This window comes from Crocuta crocuta, unplaced genomic scaffold, assembly GCF_008692635.1.
Source record: "Crocuta crocuta isolate KB4526 unplaced genomic scaffold, BGI_CrCroc_1.0 scaffold167, whole genome shotgun sequence".
NCBI lineage: Eukaryota > Metazoa > Chordata > Mammalia > Carnivora > Hyaenidae > Crocuta > Crocuta crocuta.
In genome coordinates, this window is record NW_027532406.1 from 10,173,919 (window position 1) to 10,195,179 (window position 21,261).

The window sequence follows — 21,261 nt, forward strand, 5'->3', positions numbered from 1 at the left end:
CTTAAAAATTTGTCATAAGTTTATATTGTTGCACAGGACAAAATTTCTGAGCAATTCTAAATGGTGACCATTTTGCATCAAATGGTACATTGTTGCTCTTTTAGGAGTATCTAACAGAATATAAATACTATAGTGATTTGAGGCCTATACTATTTGAAAGAAATTAATAGTGTCTTATTTAACAGGTGAAAAATCTACCTTTTCTCTATTTCTCATTGAAATAACCTTGATCCCGCATTTCCTACAGAATTTTATCTTAATGTATTATATGTTATGCATTAAAATCTTTACTTGATCTACTAGCATACTCCACGGTAAACAAATGTGTATTATTTAAAATTGTATTGGGTTGCTTGGGTTACTCAGTTGGTTAAGCCTTTGACTTCAACTCTGGTCACAATCTTACAGTTCATGAGTTAGATCCCCATGCCAGGCTTTGTGCTGACAGCTCAGATCCTGGATCCTGCTTCGGATCCTGTGTCTCTGTATCTCTCTGACCCTTCCCCGCTTATACTGTCTCTCTCTCTCAAAAGTAAATAAACATTTAAAAATTTAAATATTTCTTATACCTGTAAAACCCTAAATGTTAAATTCCCTTTGATTTAAGTTATTACTATTGAGGAGAGATACGCTTTACACATTTTCAAAAATTATATTTAAACATAAAACATAGTTCATTGTAATTGTACTTCAACGAACTGAGGTGAGAGAAAGGCATTATGAGACCTGGATAACAGCCCACATTGCTGACAATTAATGTTCTTGGTTAGCTCTTGGTTTCAGTGCTGGTTTATCTTTGTTTCCTTTGTTTCATATCTGGAGCAATGTGTTATAGTTAAGTCAGGACTAATGATAGATGGCATTTTCTTTTAAAGTGGGGAAGAGCAATCAGTGAAAGGAGAAATGAGAATAAGAAAAAAAGAGGAAAAGAGAATATGGTAGTTTTCAGGTAATATCTGTTTGTTTTTGTTTTTTTGTTTTTTTTAAAGAATAGATGGTAAAAAATCAAAACAAATGAAGAAATGAGAAACAGAAAGAGACTACTAAATACAGAGATCAAACTGGTGATTGCTGGGTGAGGGGGTGAGGCGGCGGCTGAAACAGGCGAAGGGGATCAAGAGGAATAAGCTTCTACGTATAAAATAAGTAAGCCATGAAGATGAAAAGCCCAGCATAGGGAATATAATCAATAATATTCTTATCCCACTGTGTGGTGACACATGGTGACTACATTTATCCTGCTGAGCACTGAGTAATGTATAGAATTGTCAAATCACTATGTTGTACACCTGAAACTGATATAACATTGTATGTCAACTATACTTTAATAATACTTTTTTAAATTAGAAAATAGAATATATAAGACATTCAGTTGTAACATTAACATGTAAAGAGTGTAAAAGTCAGAACTCCCAATCTCACAAAAATAGAACACTGAGAAAACTAAAAGTTAATTACTTTTGGGGATCCATCAAAGAATAGAGATTTCAGGACCAAATGCCACCCAGAAATCTGGAGACAGATGAACACAGAAATGTAGCTAAGATTTGCTTACCAGAAGCAGAAAACCTCTGGTGCCATAAGTGGGTAGGAACACTTAATTGGTCATTTTGATGACTTGCCAAGGCTGAGTGTGAACTAGCATGAGAGTAAGAACACCCCTGTGAGGCTGAGTCTTACAAAGCCTCCCACTCCACATATTTTTGAGCTTTATCTTTAGGATCCTGAACATGTTCTCACAGTGAAAACCTGCAGATTCCCTTGTGACTCTGGTGGGAGGGGGAGAGTATCACTGTGAAATAGATCCAGAGACATCCCCAGAATGGAAGCCTACTCTCCAAGGGAAATGATGCCGCCAGAGCCTTATCGTAGCTGAGGGAAGTACATTCCTCTCACTCCAGTTCATTAAGTCTTTCTGCCTCTATAGTTGCCAGGAGGCAGGACTTTGAGAAAACAGATGGGAACAACTGCAGCCAAGGATGTGTGTAGGGGTAGGAGGAAAAAGTTATACCTCTAGAGTAACACTTACAAAGGTTATAAGCCCAAAACACAAGCCAACAAAAAATCTTGAATTAAACTGAAAAATTAAAGAACTGTCCTTTCATGCCACAACTTTACCACCACACCAACAGGGCTTCAGTGTATAAGCGAACAGTGGATTAGAGGAAAAAGAGATGTAAGGCATGGCCTCTTTCTAAGGGGAGTGGAGGTCTTTTAGGTTATCTCAAAGTCAACAGCAGAGAGAAAAACAAAGACACTGGAAAAACTGGGAACACTTGTTACCCTGAGGTACAGAAAACATTAAACATAGCCTAACTCCTACGTACATTGCCATTCATTCTCACACTAAAGATCTATTTACTGGGTTCATATTACTCAATACAAACATTTCTTCCAACAAAAAAATCACAAGAGATGCCATGAATGTTTGGTCATAGATGACATGATTGTCTACAGAAAAAATACCAAGTAACAACAACAAAAATAAACCCTTCTGATCCTAATAAGTAATGTATATAGCAAGATTTCAGGATACAAAATTAATATACAAAAGTGATTTGTTTTCCTATATACTAGGTGAACAGTGTAATTTTTAAAATAGTATTATTGACATAGAACCTAAAAATGAAATATAGGTATATAGGTTTTAGAAAATGTGTGTAAGATCTATATGAAACATTACAAATTGGTAATGAAGCAAATCAAAAAAAGATCTAAATAACTGAAGAGATATTCTGCATAATGCTTTGGAAAACTTAGGATATCAATCATTCTCAACTTGGATATATATATTCAAAGAAATGGCTATCAAAATACCTGCAGCCTATTTTTTTAATATGACACATTGATTTTAAAATTTATATATAAAGGGAAAAAGCTTAGAAACCCAACATAATACTCAAAAAGAACTAAGCTGGAAGATTGACACTTTTAAGACTTATTATAAAGCTAGAGTAATTCAGGACAGGGTGGCATTGGGGAAAGAGTAGATATATAGAAACATGGAACAGAATAGAGAGCCCAGTATAAATTCAGACAAATGAGGTCTACTGATTTTTTAAAAAATTTTTAATGTTTTATTTATTTCTGAGCGAGAGATAGAGACAGTATGACCAGGGGAGTGTCAGAGAGAGAGGGAGATTCAGAATATGAAACAAGCTCCAGGCTCTGAGCTAGCTGCCAGCACAGAGCCTGACGTGGGGCTCGAACCCACAAACTGCGAGATCATGACCTGAGCCGAAGTCAGATGCTTAACCGACTGAGCCACCCAGGCGCCCCTATTGATTTTTTATCAAGGCACCAAGGCCACTGAATAGAGAATGGGTAGTTTCTCCCTTCCCAGCAGGTATTGGAACAGTTGAAATCTGTATGAAAAATAAAAGGTACCCAAATACAAGCCTTACATTTATTTGGTGGCAAGTTTATAGATACAGTAGTAAAAGCACCACAAACAAAGTAAATAATTGAAAACTTGGACTGGGAAAAGTAAAAACTTTTGTTCTCTGGTAAACTTCATTAAAAAGAATTGGAAGGACAGGCCACAGACTGGGGGAAAATATTATAAACATACATCTGATAAAAGAACTGTATCCAACTTATACAAAGAATAGTCAAACTCCACAATGGAAATAACAAACTCAATTAAAAATGGGCAAAAGGTATCACCTGCCACCTCACCAAAGATGATACAAAGATGGCCAAAAAAAGAAAAAAGAAAAAAAGAAATGTGCTCAATATTATTTTCATTAGTGAAATCCAACTTAAAATAACAATTGAAATTGCTTAAAAGTATAAAGTTGAGGAAAAATTAAAATGGCTGCATTAATGCTTCAGTGAGGCTTGATTTTAAACTAAGTTACATTTCTCCTCTCTTCTGCAAATCTCCCCTCCTCCCTCCTTAGCCTTTCATTTCAGGAACATGATACTACCCTGAAAACATGAGCAATAAGACTGGCAGCATGTACATAATTACTGTCAAAACTGTCTAGATCCTGTATTTCCCTGTAATACCCCCAGTCCCTTCCTCCAGATGGACTAGCAGTTTTGAAGGCCTTAGCCTGCTGCAGCCTCCTTTGCCTGGCAAAGCAATAAAGCTATTGTTCCTCTTTAACCCAAACTGTCTACATGCTACATATTTTAGCTCTAGACCACAGAGGTTAGTTTTCAATAAAACAGTGAGATATTACTGGATATCTATAGGGAAGGAAGGAAGGAAGGAAGGAAGGAAGGAAGGAAGGAAGGAAGGAAGGAAGGAAGGAAGAAAACAAAACCTGATAATACCAATGGCTGATGAGGAAGCAAAACAGCAGGAATTCTCCATTTCTGATGGAAAAGAAAATTGGTAGAGAATAAGGAAAAAAAGAGGGAAAGAGGAAAAGAGAATATGCTAGTTTTCAGGTAATATCTGTTTGTTTTTGTTTTTTTATTTTTTTAAGGAATAGATGCTTTCTAAGATAGTTGGAAGTTTTTACAAAGCAAAATATATCCCTATAATAAAACTTAGCATTAACCCCCCTGGATATTTACCAATTCGTTTGAAAATTCAAATCTACCAAAACCTGCATGATTAATGTTTGTTATCACCATTTTCATAATTATCAAGTGTGGAGGCAAACAATATATCATTAAGATAAAAATAGAAAAACAGATTGTGGTACATCTATATAATTGAATATTATTTAGTGATCCAAAAATAAGAGGTATCATGGCACAAAAAAGACATAAATTGTTCTTAGATGCATGTTACCAAATAAAAGAAGCCAGTTTGCAATGGGTACATACTTCATGATTTCAATTCCATGACATTCTGAAAAAGTCAAATCTATTAAGATAGTAAACAGGTAAGTGACTGCCAGTGGATTAAAAATGGGAATAAATAAATGAAATGGATGGAATTTTAAGATGATAACTCTTCTGTATGATACGGTAAAGGTGAAACATGTCTCTACTACTCATTAGTCAGAACCCACTGAAATTTGCTTCAGAAAGAGTGATCCCTATAATATAAACATTAAAAAAATCATTTAGAGGATCAGAGAATCTCATGATGGCTTATAGCTTTTGCCAAAAGAATCTGTTTTACAAATATATGAAACATCCTCCCTGAAAAGAATGAAGGGGAAACGGTAATTTTGGAAATGAGTAGATACTTCAAGACTAAAAACACAAAAGCATGGTTGCCCCAAAGCATCTCAGTGCAGTTGAGGAAAGTTGTATCCCAAACAGGTATGGCTTACAATTCTCCTACTGCTCTTCATGTATACTGCAATTGAACAAATAAGTAAATATATGGCAAATGATAAGCATCAAATTTATTATTGTGATGAGGCAACTGGATGGCTCAGTCAGTTAAGCGTCCAACTCTGAATTTCAGCTCAGGTCACAATCTCATGTTTCGTGGAATGGAGGCTCATGTGAAGCTGTATGTTGACTGCATGGAGTTTGCTTGTGATTCTCTCTCTCCCTTTTCCTCTGCCCTTTTCCTGCTTGTGTGCTCACTCTCTCTTTCTCTCAAAATAAAGAAAATATGCTTATAAATTCATCATTGTTGTCATGGGAGTTCACCAATAAAAAAAGGGGCTAGAATTATTCTTGTGATGATGGTTTTGTTTTGGAGACACTGATGTAAACTCATGTTTAGTTTACTATAGAAATAGAGGGCAACATATAAAACTATGGACTCATATGCACACATATATTTCCTTGTTGGGAACTAAGAAATAGAACCCTGGTAGCAGTAAGCATTGGTTTTACTATTGATTTCTAATCGCATTCTCCAATAAAAGGAAGCAGGATTTCTTAGAAAATAAATGGCCGAATCTAGGTCTGAGCAAGAAGTATACAAGTTCAGTGTGGAGCACCTTGGTGCCAAGTAAGGGCGTGCTCATTTAAACCAACAGACGTTGGTAAGGATATGTCAAAGCAACACAGAAACCAAATGAAAGAGCTCTCAGTGGCCCAAACTGGAACAATTTGAGCAACAAAATAAAAAAATCGGTATTAGAATATAACCCAAAGTACAAAATAAATATCCATAAGTCCATGCTGATATAAATTATTGAATAGATCCTTAAATGTGTGAAATAGGCAGATCTCCTGTGTAAAATAATTTCAAATATATTACCTAGGAGCTCTGCTTAAGGAGGTAGAATATAACTCCCCACTCCTTAAGTATTGGCTGAGAACAGTGACTTATTTTCACAGAAGACAGTATAGAGGATGGGGAGGGCAGGGGTAACTTAAAGGGAGACCTGCTGAGCACTACCTCAGCCAGGTGATAAACAGCACCAGCAATGGTGATAGGTCATCCTGAGAGCACAGACCTTCGATATGGTTTGATGAGAATGGGCTTTACCTCCATGATCTTCCTCCCAAAATCCCATAGCCTCAGGCCAATCATGAGAAAAACATCAGATAAATCTCAATGGAAGGACATTCTACAAAGTACTTAACCAGGACTCCTGAAAAGTGTCAAGGTCATTGAAATCAGGGAAACCTGAAAAACTAAGATCCCAATGTGACAGGACTACTAAATGTCATGTGGTCTTCTGACAACGTCCTGGAACAGATGTTGTCTGTTCATTGTCCCTCATTTCATGAAGGAACGATAGTTACACCAGGAAGGACTACAATTTTTAAGAAATTAATTTGCAAACAGTTCTCCTCCACTTGGAAGAATTACTCAAATTGTTATTTTCCACTGAGAAGTCACTTAATATTCAGTTATGTGTACTAGCAAGGTCACAGAAATTCAAGCCACTAAATACATATTCTGATTACAGTGCTTTCACTCTTCTTATTCAAGACTTCTCTGAAAATCAGTTCCCCTTTTTGTGTCAAAAAATAATTGCAAATCTTAGATGGGCACAAATACTTCCTGACTCTGTTCTTTCCATGTTGTATAGGGATACAGCCACACAAGATTATGTATGGTTCTAGATGAATGTTTTTAGTGAAGTTTACCATTAACTCTATTGTTTGCAGCCTTACTGAGATATGGCTGACATATAACCTTATGTAAGTTTAAGGTGTACAGTGTGTTGCTTTGATACACTTATCTATTGCAGTGTGATTACCACCATAGCCTAGTGGACACCTCCATCATCACATAATTACCATGTCTTTTTGTTTTTATGGTGATAACACCTAAGATTTACTCTCATCAATTTTCAAGTGTACAAAGGAGTATTGTTAACTATAATCATAATGTTGTGCATTAGATTCCCAGAATTTTTCATCTTCTAATTGGAAGTTTGTACCGTTGGATCAATCAATATCTCCTGAATTCTCCCACCTCTTAGCCCCTGATATGACCACTGGGTCAAAGAAAAAATTAAAGGGGCTCCTGGGTGGCTCAATCAGTTAAGCATCAACTTTGGCTCAGGTCATGATCTCATGGTTCACAGGTTCAAGTCCCACATTGGGCTCTGTGCCAACAGCTCAGAGCCTGGAGCCTGCTTCAGATTCTTTGTCTCCCTCTCTCTTTTTTCCTCCCCTGCTCGTACTCTGTCTCTGTCTCTCTCTCAAAAATAAATTTTAAAAAAATTTTTAAAAATTAAAGAAAAGTTAAAATGGAAATCAGAAAAATATCTAAAAAAATGTTAACTCTTAATTAAAGATCTCACACTTAGTAAAATTGCATGCTAAATTTGGTTTTGCCTGTTAGAGGTCCAAATAATTGCTATTCGGTGGACATACACTTTATGTCCCAGATGGACGTTAACAACTTCTATATCAAATCCAGACACACACACACACACTTCTAAAATGATTTTTTGGCCATTAATCTTACTGCTTTTGTTACTAGAGTAATAGATTCTTTCCTTACTCATACCATTTGCCAAATAGCCAATAACAGAACATTATTTGATGGCAAGCAGGTAGTTTATTCAATGGTCAGAGAATGGAGACAGGGAGCTCAAGTTCTAAAGGTACCTTCTCCCAGTTAGGTCTCATGTTATGTTTTACAAGTTTAGAATAATTAACGGGCCGTTGAGGAAGATGACCTTGGGGTTTTTTGGGGAAGTGGGAGGATGCTTCTCCAAATAAGGCCAACTCTTTTCTTCCCTTAAATGGGCACAGTAGGATCTTTCAAGGCATTAGTAGGTTTGGTTTTTTGTTATTACAATTAGATGATAATGACGTAGAGTGTTAGCAAGGTGTGTGAACCGGAACAATCCTATGAAAACTGGGTCATGGGGGCTTGTTTGGAGCTTGTGGCTTCTGACCTCTGGCCTTAGTTTCTGGTGCCAAGCAGTACCTGTGAGCAGGGCTAGAAAACTGGGTTGTGGCTTGTTAGCAAGTTTCTGGCAACACGTTTCTCATCAATTAATGAGATAAGTAAAATGTTGTCATGTATTTATTTTCTATTAGTGTGAGTCATTTTATTACTTCTTTCTACTTTGACATTTGTTAGACAAGATAAATAAAAATTCATTTAGTTTGAAAGGTTAAAGAGGATCGTGTAAGGGTTGCTGATTCAAATCTTATAGAGATTAGGCAAATACATTTTTTTGTTTCCATTTTTTTAAGGTTAATGGCATTTTTTTTACAAATAGTTTATTGTCAAGTTGGTTTCCATATAACACCCAGTGCTCATCCCCACAAGTGCCCTCCTCCATGTCCATCTCCCCCCTCCCCCCACATCCATCAGTCCTCAGTTTTTGTCAGCATTCAAGAGTCTCTCATGGTTTGCCTCTCTCCCTCTCCCCCACCATTTCCCCCCTTCTCCCCCATGGTCCTCCGTTAAGTTCCTCCTAATCCTCCTATATGTGCAAACATATGGTATTTGTCCTTCTCTGCCTAACTTATTTTGCTCAGCATAACACCCTCAAGGTCCATCCATGTTGCTACACATGGCCAGATTTAATTCTTTCTCATTAGGCAAATACTTTAAATGAGTTACTACCTGAAAAATTTTTTTTCTTACAATATGAATAGGAAATGGTGAGCCAGCTTAAGGATCTGAACACATGAGAGTAAGTAATAGAAATTATCCAGAGAAAGTGGGTTATCAATTGCCCTTACATAAAATGGAAACCGTTTCTTCCCAAATAGTGTCAACTCTTTCTAATCTCACTTGTGTTATAGCAACTCCTTAAAGTTAAACAGACAAATAAACAAACAAACCTCCCCCCAAACAAATAAAAGTAAAAATACTAATTAAAAACAAAAGTCTGAGATCAGAATTAACTCTTGGGCTACCAAATTAAAGTGTATTCAAGGGGCACTTGGGTGGCTCAGTCAGTTGAAAGTCTGAGTCTTGATTTTTGGCTCAGGTCATGATCTCATGGTTAGGGAGACAGAGCCTTGCAAGTCAGGCTTTGTGCTGACAGCACATAGCTGCTTGGGACTCTCTCTTGCTCTCTTTCTGCCCCTCCCTCACTCATGCTCCTGCTCTCTCTCTCTCAAAATAAAATAAACATGTTTTTAAAAATGTATTCTAGGTGTGTCATTTTTCTATCTGTGACTTATAAATACAATAATTTGCTTCCTCTCCACCTATAAGATTATATTAACAGTACCTTTATCACACTTTTAAAAATATGTTGGGAGAGTCTTACTTACATAACACTTGAATAATTTCTCTAAATGCAATGTCTGATTTCAGAAAAAAGACGATTTTAATACTTTAAGCAAAATCCATCACACAGGGAACAATAATATTTCAAACATGCTACATTAACATTTTGTTCACCAAATGTACACTGGCCAGAGCACTACATAAACACTTGCAATGTTGTTGAACAATTTAGTGTTGAATGTTGCTGATTTCCTTTTCCAGGTTTCTGAGCAGCTGACAGAAGAGGAATTCAGTTTATACTTTAAAACCCCTTGATAATTGGAAATGAGCGCTTTGTTGCTCTTGTCATTGGAGCAAGCAGTTTCAGAGTCATTTGGGGCCTCACATCAATGCATTTGACAACAAATTGCTGGATGGAAATTCCCAACCATGTTACTCCTGAACTTCTCTCCTGTTGCCCTAGGCTATAGTCAGTTTCTCAGCACTCGACAGGTAGAAACTTTCCTAGTATTGACATTTGTGATGGCATCATTTATTTATATGAAATGCGAACAATTTCTCACTTAGCATTGCTCAGGTAAAATGAGCAAGTCAAATGTTAGATCCTTCCTTTAAATTGCATGGAATGACACTAGGAGCATTAGTGAAAATTACTTAGAAAAAAAAAAGAGAAAAAAGAAAGAAAAAGAAAGGTTTTACAAAAGTGCATTGCTGTTCTAGTCTTCTGCATACCTCTAAGCAGCTTTGAGCCTGAACTGTACTGTATGAACACAGATTTAAAGGAGAGTTAGTCTAGAAGCATTTTTCCTGAAATGCAGAAATATGGTTTAGAAAAAGACTTGAAATCTTTCCTTCTCAAGTCAGCTTTTTTTGCAGAAACACTTAGATACCCATCCAATCAGATTAATGGAACAGCAATTACTTAAATGGTTTGAAGTTAATGTATTATAGTATTGACTGCAGGTAAATCTCTAGTGGTGTGCTCTCTTTATTACTATCTAGTTTAATATCATCACAAATGGCACTGCTATGATGCTCACCAGATTTGCATATTACACAAAACTGTAAAGAGAAATAATAGATTAAATGATTGAAGTAGGAACTAACCTGTCTTTTTCAGTTGGAATGATGAGCTCAATTTACAAGGCTAAATGCAAAGAAAAAATATAAGTTTATAATATATTAAAATATAATAGATTCTAAAACATATATGTTTATGTGTATACATATATATGGATTCCATTATTTGTATTGGATATTCTAAGGTAACATAGTAGATATTAATAATTAGATGATATTTATTAAGTATGAATGAACCACAATATATATTTGTGACTTGTGTCACTTATTCCTCAAAATAAGGGAGAGTTCACTTATATAATAAATCTAATTTTGCAGTCTCTGTCTTTACTACGGAGAAGGTAACCAATCTAATAAATTGTAACTACCATTCCATTGAGTTACGGTGGGTTTTCCTAGAATGAGTTTGACCATGTGTTTACTTTCAAATGTTAGCTTTAATGCTTAAGAAGGAAATGTCTGGCATGCTATTTCAAAGAATTTCTTTAATGATAGGGAGTTTTTATATGAAGAAAGAATCATCATATAATCATTTAAAACTGAATATGAACAAAAAGAATGCTGAATCTTACCCAATTTTTAACTGCAAAAAGATTAAAGGTAAGTAGGTGAATAGTTTGTTTCTCAGATAGTTTTAACCTCTTTATAATTCATATTAAAATTGCTGAGCATTTCATCATGAATGCAAATTTCTTCCTAGAAGGGGGTTGTAAATTATATCACTTTAAGAAAGAATCTGAGTACAACTGTGTTTATAATATTACAATAAAATTTCTTTTTTAAAGTTATTTTTATTTATTTTGAGAGAGTGTGTGAGTGCGGGGAGCGGCAGAGAGAGACAGAGACAGAGAGAGGCAGAGAGCGACAGAGGGAATCCCAAGCAGGCTCCACACTCACTACAGAGCCTAATGTGGGGCTCAAACCCATGAAAGCATCAGATCATGATGGGAGTGGAAATTAAGAGTCAGATGCTTAACCAACTGAGCCACCGAGGTACCCCTAGAACAATACTTGTTGATTATTCATAATACTTCAGGGATAAGTATTTTCCAACTAATTATTTATTTCTGTTCTCACTTCTTTTTTAAAAAAATTTCCATACATGATTTTTAAAAATTTTTGCTTAAAGAAGAATTTCTACCACTGATATGAATATTGTATATATATGATAAATAAGCCTCTGAACATCTCTCCCAAACCACCAATCCCTGGAAATACTGATCTTTTTACTTGTCTCCATGGTTTTGTCTTCTCCAGAAAGTCATATATTTGGAATCATACAGTATGCAACCTTTTCAGATTGACTTATTTCCCTTAAGAATATGCATTTGGGGTTTTCCCACATCTTTAGATGGCTTGATAACTCATGTGTTTGTAATGCTGAATAATAATCCCTGGTCTGAATGTACCACGGTTTATTTTATCTATTCTCCTTCCAAAGGACACCCTGGTTGCTTCCAAGTTTTGGCAATTTTGAATACAACTATTATAAGCATATTTATGTGCAGGTTTTTGTGTGGACTTAAGTATTCAGATTTTGTATATAAATAGCAAGGAGTATGATTGCTGTGTTACTCTAATCTGAGTGAGTTTCATTTTGTAAGAAATCATTAAACCACCTTCAAAGTGTCGGTACCATTTGGCATTCCCACCAGAACTGGGTGACGGCTCCAGTTGCTCCACACCCTCGCTGGCATTTGGTGTTGTCACTGTTCCAGATTTTGGCCATTCTAATAGGTGCATAGAGGAATCTTATTGTTTTAATGTGCATTTTCTGGATGCCATATTATTTGGAGCATTTTTAATACGCCTTTTCTCATTTGTGTATCTTTGTTGATTAGAGTCTGTTAAGGTCTTTGGTCTATTTTTTAACTAGGTTGTTTGTTTCTTATTGTTGAGTTTTAAGAGCTCTTTATATATTTTGGACACTATTCTTTATCAGATGTGCCTTTTGCAATTATTTTCTTTCAGTGTGTAGCTTGTTTTATCATTTTCTTGACATTGTCTTTCACATTGAAGATTTTAATTTTAATAAAGTTGAGCTTATCAATTATTTCATGGACCATGGCTTTCGTGTGGTATCTGAAATCTCATTGTCATGCTCAAGGTCATCATGTAGAGTATTTTATTTTTATGATAATACTTGAACCCTAGGCACAACATTCAAATAGCTTTATTTGTCGTAAGAATATAAGTGGAAGTTGTTCTGGAAGTCTCTTCACTCTTTCATTTATATATATGTTTTTCTTCTTTTGAATTACAGCATTTTATAAAATTCTAGAAATGTTTGCAGGAATAATTTCTCACATTTATTTATTCTTATAAAGATGATCTTTGTGAGTGATCTCATTAACTACTATTGGCTTGTACATTGTAAAAGTCTGTCTGAGTTTGTTGCATGCTACTATCTAAATTCTCTGAATCCAGGTAAGAGGGGATTGAAGGAAAACAAAAATATGTACATATTTTGGTGTCATAAACAGATGTTTCAATTGAGATCCTGGACAACTTAAAAAGAATTGACGAAATGTGAAAGTATAAAAGGCAGAACAGAATTTTGAGTGGTTCTTTTAATGTTTATTTTTGAGAGACAGAGACAGAGTGTGAGTGGGGAAGGGGAAGAGAGAGAGGGAGACACAGAATCTGAAGCAGGCTTCAGGCTCTGAGTTGTCAGCACAGAGCCGGATGTGGGGCTCAAAGCCACAAACCATGAGATCATGACCTGAGCTGAAGTCCAGTGCTTAACCGACTGAGCCATCCAGGCACCCCTTGAGTGGCATATTTAAATGTTACAAATGAAATCCACATTGAAGAAAGTTAAGGCCACTATGATGTTTAATTACATAAATTTTGGTTTTCCTCCTAGCTCTAAGCTATAGGAGATATTGTGGGAATCTTCCAAAGCAGTCTGTACATATTTGCTCATAATGTTGTCCTTTCTATGAAATTGAGTAAGTCTACCATAGGAGACTGTCATCAAACTGTTCTCATCTGTATTATGTCTTAAGCAAGTGTCTTGTTATTTTTGGTTTGTATATAGCATGCATCCCTAGCTAGTAAAATAGGTTCTTGTCCATTTTATACTTAGTTAGTTATATCGTTAATAATTTTTGGATGAGTGGTTGTTTTAAAGCTGAGCCTTTAAAAAAGTCCTTTCTAATTTTACAAGGAAGTTTATTTCTCTTAGAAATCAATCATAGAAATTATAACTAAATTCACATTCACAACATGATAGACATAATTGTTGGTAGTTACAGCTCTTTTTAATCACTCAATTTAGATCTGTAGATGAACTAAAAATATCAAAATATAAAATTCTATTATGTAGATAAGGCATTTTTTTAAAAGCACTCAAAAGAATGAAGTTCTAACTGGGCTAACTAAATGACTGAAATTACTGCATAAATACATTAATATTCATGATGGCTTCTCTTCAGGATAAGAGAGTTGAGCCTAATGAAGGGATTCATTTATAGCCTCTACTTCAAGTTCATGATGTATTTCCTCATACATAAAAGAATATATTTGAATTTCAGACACTTTTCATGCAATGAATACTGTGTAAAGAAAGTCACATTTTGATTTTCTTTATAAATATATTGTCTGGTATTGCATTAAATTCTCCTTTAAAGGTATTCTTAGAGTTTCTGGTTCTGCATGTAAGGAACTTGAGAGTCACCATGTTGTCCTAACCAGTAAAAAATTGAACAGACTGAACAATGAACAACTCCTCTTGGAGTCAGACGCGAAGGAAAGATATGGAGCAATCTGCTGCCTTTGAGATTGGGGAGACAGGTGAATACAAGGACTCACAGTTTATGGGGGCAGAGAATCAGGAATGGAAATGGCTTCAGCAATCGGCACCGGGGTAGTAAAGATGGAACTGTAACTGATAAATTGCCATCTCAATGCAAGGGACCAACTAATAGGAGGGCACCTATAATACTATGAGATTTACTTCCAGGAGCTTGACCCGGTTCCAATAGTAACTATCAGAGAAAAATACCCTTGGACCTCTGGCAGGTGGAGAAGAAAGGAATCATTCTGAAATATGACAGAGCACTCTGTTCTTAACATGACCAGCCCTCAGAAGAAAGTAGTTAAGGGGCACCTGGGTGGCTTAGTCGGTTAAGCGTCCGACTTTCGCTTGGGTCATGATCTCACGGTTCATGGGTTCAAGCCCCGCATCGGGCTCTGTGCTGACTGCCAGCTCAGAGCCTGGAGCCTGCTTTGGATTCTGTGTCTCTCCCTCCCTCTGCCACTACCCCACTAGTGCTCTCCCTCTCTCTCTCTCAAAAATAAATAAACATTTTTTTTTTTAATTTGAGAAGAGGGAAATTACTTACAGATGGAACTGTTAAGCAGTAAGGAGGCAAACTTAAAGATTTGGAAACTTCTCAGCCTGTCCATATTGCAAAATGTGAGCATGCTAAAGGTGTGGCCATGTGACTATTTGATAAGGAGATTAGTATGATTCATCCATCTAAACAAAAGCCAGGAGCTATTGTTCAAGATAATAGAACAATGCCTCAAAAGTGATTCAGAGATCATCAGGACTGCCACTCCCATCACAGTCCCAGAATGCCTGGTCCTGGAGGGGCATGGCTAATACCTCTGCCTAGGTTTTAAAGGGTAGTGATGGAGCCACACCCTGGAAGAGCCATAGACCTGGGCAGAAAACTGCCGCAAGGCTGGGGTTCCAGTAGAGCTGCAGTACTATGTCCCACAGAGCCATCAGGGTGACTTGCTACCCCACTAGGCCTGCAAAACACAGCATGAAGTCAGAAGATTATTCTTAAAACTTAAGGTCTAATAGAATTTTCCGTTAGATTTTGGACTTATTTGGGACCTTTCCTTCCTTTCCTCTTCCCTATGTCTCCCTTTTGAAATGGGAATGTCTACCCTATGCCTGTCCCACTGTTGTATTTTGTTTTTAGCTTTTGTTTAAGTTTATTTATTTATTTTGAGAAAGAGAACAAGGGAGGGACAGAGAGAGAGAGTGAGAGAGAGAAAATCCCCAGGACACACCACACTGCCGGGCTCAAACCCACAAACTGTGAGACCATGACCTGAGCCAAAACCAAGAGTCTGACTCCTAACCAACTGAACCACTCAAGAACCCCTCATTGTTGTATTTTGGAGGCATATAACATGTTTGGCTTCACAGGTTCATGGCCTCAGGATGACTCATACCTTGAGTCTCACTCATGTAGGATTTATGTGAGACTTTGGACATAGACTTTAAACTTAAAACTGGAATGAGTTAAGACTTTGGGGACTATTGGGATGGAATGAATGAACTTTCTATGCAAAAAGGACTGAATTTTGGGGGGTCCAGGATGGGATGCTACAGACAGAATATTTCCTCCCAAAATTCGTAGGTTGAAAACTAACCCCCAGTGTGATGGTTTGGGGAGGTAATTAGGTCATGAGGGAAGAGCTCTTATGAATGAGATTCATGGATTTATAATAGGATACAGGAAGAGGTGAGATGTCTACCATTTCATGATCAAACTCATGTGATCAGAAGTTGAAATCTGCTGCTTAAAACCACCTGAGTGAAACTCTCAAGTGATTGAAACTCCAGCCAATAGTTTGACTTCAGCCTCCTGAGAGATCACTGAGCCAGAACCACTGAGCTAAGTATTTTTGGATTTATGACCCTTAGAAGCTGTTAGATAGTAAATGTTTGTTGTTTCAAGCTATTAATTTTGGGTTTGAAATGTTATGCAGCAATAAACAATAATAAAATAGGAACACAGAAGAGACAAAATAAAATTTCTTTAGAAATTATACAGCACAGTATAATAAATAATTGGCCCAATAGTAATTCTTAAATACTAGAATATTTTTATACTCTGGTATAGATACAGCCTATATTAGGATTCTGGAAATTCAGTCTAGTTCTAAATAAATTACAAAATTCATGTATTGGAAGGTCATTTGTCCAAAGCTAATCCCCTACAGACTTTATTTTTGGATGAGAAGCTAGTCTCTTTCAAAGCTCCAGGGAAAATAGCTAAAACCAAGTGCTTATGGCAATTAACTCTCAGTTAGTCACAATGCTTACATTGGAGCCCTTGATCATAACAGAGGAGAGCTATTGCATCACCAGAATAAATGCTGATGTGGTCAGTCCACACACTGGCTTACCACATTATAAACTGGAACGGCACATCTCCAGCTTCCCTCTGACTGTAGAAGACAGAAGTTCCTTCCAACTCAGCGGGTAGATAGGGAGTGGAACCCAGGCTCTGCCATGCTATGCATTCTGGACTCATAAAGACAATAAGGCAAAGAAAGCCTGGTACTTCTCTAATTATTCACTTTAAAAGTTCAGTTGCCCAGTAGCTGGGATCCTTTTCCCAGTGTCTATTTCTCATCTGGACATATCTTTGGGCACTAGTCTAAAATACAAAGAGCACACTGCCCCTGGGGGGGAATAACAAGGACCCATTTGGAAATATATACATGAAACACTGTATTCATGTTTTGAACAATAGCTAGTACAAGACTGAGAATGTAAGAGACAAATACAAACAAAATGAGCCTTACCTTCACCCTAGCTTCTACAGAAGGAAATACCAAATTATACCCGAGGAATGAAGAAGCCAAAGTAAAAGACATTTGAGTGCAGAAAGTAAAGACAGCTAGAACACTCAGAGCGGGATAACAGGGATGTAAAGCTACACAGAGAAAAAATTAATGGCAGAAACTGGCATAGGGGACATCACAAATCTGTGGCAGAATACTAATGCATGCACAGATATGGTAAAAATCCACAAATCCTAGCCAAAGTGAACAAAGAAAGATGGGACCCCTGGGTGGCTCAGTCTGTTAAGCCTCTGACTGTGGCTTGGGTCATGATCTTGTGGCTTGTGAGTTTCAGCCCCACAATGGACTCTGTGCTGACAGCTCAGAGCCTGGAGCCTGCCTTAGATTCTGTGTCTCCCTCTCTCTCTGCCACTCTCTTTCTCTCTCTCAAAAATAAACATTTTTTAAAAAGAAAAAAAAGAAAGAAAATCATTGGTTCCTGCAACCTAAGATACTCCCCAAACACACAAATGGCAGGGAATCATTCACATTCCCACCACACAGTGGAGTGGCCATGATAAATGGAAGGGTCTTTTGATATCTATCCCAGAAGCAGCATACTTACTAACTGGCTTAAACTAGCCCTGGGATTAAAAACTCTTGTCGATCTACCCTCTCTCCTCTCAAAAATGACCATAAAAAGCAAACCTGAAAATGGTAGGTTAAAAAAAAAGGGGGGGGGGAAGAAAAGAAAAACAAACAAAGAAAATACTGACTCAATAATAACTTATATGTATTCAGGCACAAAACCTAATATAGAATATTAAAAGAATAGAGAAAATCAGTAAAAAAATATGAAATTTTAAGTGCCAGCTTCCAATAAAAACATAATACATTTTTGAAGAATAAGAAAATATTACCCACAACCATGAGAAAAGTTGTACTATAAAAGCATAAATAAAAATGAAAGAGATGAGGGGCACCCGAGGCTCAGTCAGTTGAGCATCAGACCCTTGATTTAGGTTCAGGTCATGATTTTATGGTTTCTGAGATGCAGCCCCACCTCAGGCTCTGTGCCCACAGTGAGGAGCCAGCTTGGGATCCTCTTTCCCTCTTTCTCTCCCTGTCCCGCCTCCTCAAAAATAAAATAAATAAACTTAAGAAAATGAAATAGATGATAGTGTTAGTATACAAAGGTGTTATAAATGCTCGGTACTCAGCTAGTTTTTTTTTCTAAATTAATGTTTATTTTTATTTTTTAGAGGGACAGTGTGAGCAGAGGAGGATCAGAGAGAAAGTCAGACACAAAATCCGAAGCAAGCTCCAGCCTCCAAGCTGTCAGCACAGAGCCTGATATGGGGCTCCAACTCATACACTGTGTATCATGACCTGAGCTGAAGTCAGACGCCTAACCAACTAAGCCACTGTCAGCAGATGTACNAAAAAAAAAAAAGAAAGAAATAAAAGAAATACTTAAGTATTAAAAAAGTAATCTTAGATCTTTAAAAATAAATAGAGAACTCTAGTGGTCGCTTCGGCAGCACATATACTAAAATTGGAACAATACAGAGAAGATTAGCATGGTCCCTGCTCAAGGATGACACGCAAATACGTGAAGCGTTCCATATTTTTGCAGCACTCACAGGTGCAGAGAGCATAACAAGCTTTTAAAACTAACAAGAATTAGAAAACTAACCAAAATGATGAAACGAAAGAGCTCTCCTCCAAAGAAATTCCAGGAAGAATTGACAGCTAAAGAACTGCTCAAAATAGATATAAGCAACATAACTGAACAAGAATTTAGAACAATAATCATAAAATTAATTGCTGGGCTTGAAAAAAGCATGGAGGACATCAAAGAAGCTATGGCTACAAACACCATGCAGCTTAAAAATAGTTATGATGTATTTAAAAATGCGATAAATGAGATACATAATAAACTACAGGTATCCAATGCACGGATTTAAGAGGCAGAAAGGAGAATAAGTGATTTAGAAGACACAATTATAGAAAAAGAGGAAGCTGAGAAAAAGAGAGATAAAGTGATACAGGAACACAAAAGAAGAGTTCGAGAGGTCAGCGATAAAATCAAACGGAACAATATCTGTATCATAGGAATCTCAGAAGAGGAAGAGAGAGGGAAAGGTGCTGAAGGATTCCTGGAACAAATTTTAGCCTAGAACTTCCCCAACCTGGGGAGGGAAGTAAATGTTGAAATTCAAGAGGCGCAGAGACCTCCCCTCAGACGTAATTTGAATTGATCTTCTGCACGANCATGCAGCTTAAAAATAGTTATGATGTATTTAAAAATGCGATAAATGAGATACATAATAAACTACAGGTATCCAATGCACGGATTTAAGAGGCAGAAAGGAGAATAAGTGATTTAGAAGACACAATTATAGAAAAAGAGGAAGCTGAGAAAAAGAGAGATAAAGTGATACAGGAACACAAAAGAAGAGTTCGAGAGGTCAGCGATAAAATCAAACGGAACAATATCTGTATCATAGGAATCTCAGAAGAGGAAGAGAGAGGGAAAGGTGCTGAAGGATTCCTGGAACAAATTTTAGCCTAGAACTTCCCCAACCTGGGGAGGGAAGTAAATGTTGAAATTCAAGAGGCGCAGAGACCTCCCCTCAGACGTAATTTGAATTGATCTTCTGCACGACATATCATAGTGAAAATGGCAAAATATAAGGACAAAGAATTTTGAAAGCAGCTAGGGAGAAAAAAACCCTAACATACAAAGGGAAACCTATCAGAGTGGTGACAGACCTATCTACTGAAACTTGGCAGGCCAGAAAGGAATGGCAGGAGATCTTCAATGTGATGAACAGAAAAATATGCAGCCAAGAATCCTCTATCCAGCAAGCTTGTCATTCAGAAAAGAAGAAGAGATAAAAGTCTTTCCAAACAAATAAAAATTGAAAGAATTTGTCACCACTAAACCAGCTCTGTAAGAAATCCTGAGGGTGACTCTCTGAGGGAAATGCTGCAAGGAACGCATGATGCTAGAGACACACCACAAGCATGTATCCCACAAATGACACAATGACTCTAAACCCATATATTTCAAAAATAACACTGAATGTAAATGAACTAAATGTCCCAATCAAAAGACATAGGGTAGCAGAATGCATAAAAACACAAAATTCATCTATTTGATGTCTACAAGAAACTCATTTTAGAAAAGAGGACACCCTCAGATTGAAAGTAGCGGGATGGAGAAATATCTATCATACTACAGGAAGTCAAAAAAAGATGGAGGATCTATACTTATATCAGACTGGACTTTAAAGTAAAGACAGTAACAAGAGATGAAGAAGGGCATTATATAATAATTACAGGTTCTATCCATCAGGAAAAGCTAACATTATAAATGTCTATGCACCAAATTTGGAAGCACCAAAATACATAAAACATTAATCACAAACAGAAAAAGTCTTATCGATAAGAACATGCTAGTAGCAAGGGACTTTAATACTCTACTTACAGCAATGGACAGATCAACTAGACAGAAAATCAATAAAGACACAATGGACTTAAGTGACACATTGGACCAGATGGATTTGACAGATATATTTAGAACTCTACATCCTGAAGCTATGGAATTCACTTTCTTCTCAAGTGCACATGGCACATTCTCCAAGATAGATCACATACTGGGACATAAAGCATCCCTCAATAAATATAAAATAATTGAGATCATACCATGCACACTTTCAGATCACAAGGCTATGAAAATCGAAATCAATCACAGGAAGAAGTCTGGAAAACCCCCAACAATATGAGGCTAAAGAACACCCTACTAAAGAAGGAATGGGCCAATCAGGTAATTAGAGAAGAAATTTAAAAATATATTGTAAGAAATGAAAATGAGAATACAACAATCCAAACTCTATGGGATGCGGCAAAAGCAGTCCTTAGATGAAAGTACATTGCACTCCATGCCTATTTAAAGAAATTAGAAAGAGTGCAAGTGCAAAATCTAACAGCGCACCTAAAGCAAATACAGGGAGAGCAACAAGAGCATCACAAACCTAGTAGAAGAAGAAAAATCGTAAAAATCAGGGCAGAAATAAACAATATAGACACCAAGGAAACAGTTGAACAGATCAATGAAA

The 21,261-nt window shown here is 36.7% G+C and overlaps 1 non-coding gene across 1 annotated transcript; it reads left to right on the top strand.

Moving 5' to 3' along the window:
- Nucleotides 1–18,662: 18,662 nt before the first annotated feature.
- On the top strand, nucleotides 18,663–18,769 carry LOC144243603 (U6 spliceosomal RNA). Its single transcript, XR_013338691.1, has one exon. It is a non-coding gene; the product is annotated as a U6 spliceosomal RNA (small nuclear RNA).
- Nucleotides 18,770–21,261: the final 2,492 nt, after the last annotated feature.